Here is a 1,767-nt window from a genome sequence, read left to right as displayed (position 1 = left end):
AACATTGGGCAAGTACAAATATATCCTCCAAACACCGGCTTCGAGGCGGGCATTATAATTTAAATGGTCTATATTTGAGCTGCTTTTGAAAGCAAAAGCCGAATTGAAAACATTATTGGAATTTTTGAACTCGATTTTCATAATAGCTAGCTATGACTGATGGTTTGGTTAGCTAAACTAGCATGTCGGTTTGTTTGGTTACCAAGGCAACTACTGTAGCTATCTACTATAAACTTGCTAGCAACTTCAGTGGATGTTGAACACATTTCTACCTGCAAATGAACACATTTCTAGCAGTAAATGTGTTGAATTATAGCCATGGTATAAAAGGGACAATCAACTAGGGGCAACAGAGCCACTCACAACCCATCATTGAAGCAAGCCGTGGGACAGGCCAAATGGGCCACAGATACACACATCCATGTCCACAATGCTGAAACTGACCTAGAAGAGAGGAAAGAGAGAGAGAGAGAAAAAATACAAAAATAATACTATAATTTGTGTGTGTATGAAAATGTGTAGATATGTGAATGAACTCCTCAATGCCCCCACCCGCTCCCCCGGCACAGTTGTGAGCTATAATTTTAATGACATTTTTTGTTTATTTATTTTTTACTTTTTTTTTTTATTTTTTAAAGTTAAACACCACAAACTCATGTCGGGAAAAGAAAAAAGGCGAAACTAATTTACGTCCGTTCTGATAAAAACCTTAGGGCATCTAGCCTCGGGGGATGCCTTGCTTGACCACACCCTCCCTCCTTGCTTCTGGCCTGTCCTGCCTCTTCCACCAATCCAATTGTTTCTTATGGACAGAAAAGAGCAGAGGCTCTGAGCTGTCTGATCAGGTCCATTGTCTACTACTACTTGCGACTAGCACGTCGTGGGACACACCTTCCACCTCGTTCATTATTTTCCGCGGAACGCATAGCGTTCAGACAAAAATGATTTATGCTACTAAAATCAGTGAAATGTACGCTAAAACTGACAACGGAGCGAAGGCAGAAATCTCAACTAGTGTAAACCGATGTGAACTGGCTAGCTAGTTAGCGGGGTGCGCGCTAATAGCGTTTCAGTCGGTGATGGCACTCGTTCTAAGACCTTGTAGTAGTTGATCCCCTTGCTCTGCAATGGCCGCGGCTTTTGTGGATCGATGGGTAACGATGCTTCGAGGGTAGCTGTTGTCGATCTGTGCAGAGCTCAGGTAGGGGCGAGGAGAGGGACGGAAGTTAAACTGTTACACTAGCAAGCAAGTCGCAGCAATGAAAAACGTGAAGGGAGGGATAATTCTGTCAGGGGTGAAATTTTCGGCCCAACACCGGCAAACTAAACCGAGTAAAATTATCTTTATCTAACATTCCACTCCTTGACATTGCTAAAGAGTCTGGCCTTTCGGCAATCTCAACATTCAATATGCAGCTGGATTTACAGAACAGTCGCTGATATTCGGAAACAATATATTGTTATGCAACGTGTGCGCTAATTTGGCACAATATAGAATTCGAATTGTAAGAACAAACTACCATTACGACCTGCTGCTGTAATTCAATGCAAGATCATGTTGTTTGAGGTAGCTAGAGAGTATCCGTAATGAGAGACAAATGATGAGGAAATACTAGCCAACAATCAAGCAAGCTTTAGTTGCATCTCATTAATGACAGGAAAGAAATGCAAAACTGGCAGCTGTCGTCCACAGGGGGGTCACTGTTCCAACGCTACAGAAGTTGGCTGATCGGCATGTCCAGCCCCAAAACACTTGTGGGTATCATG

This window comes from Oncorhynchus gorbuscha, linkage group LG19, assembly GCF_021184085.1.
Source record: "Oncorhynchus gorbuscha isolate QuinsamMale2020 ecotype Even-year linkage group LG19, OgorEven_v1.0, whole genome shotgun sequence".
NCBI classification, from domain to species: domain Eukaryota; kingdom Metazoa; phylum Chordata; class Actinopteri; order Salmoniformes; family Salmonidae; genus Oncorhynchus; species Oncorhynchus gorbuscha.
Note: the sequence above shows the minus strand (reverse complement) of the source record.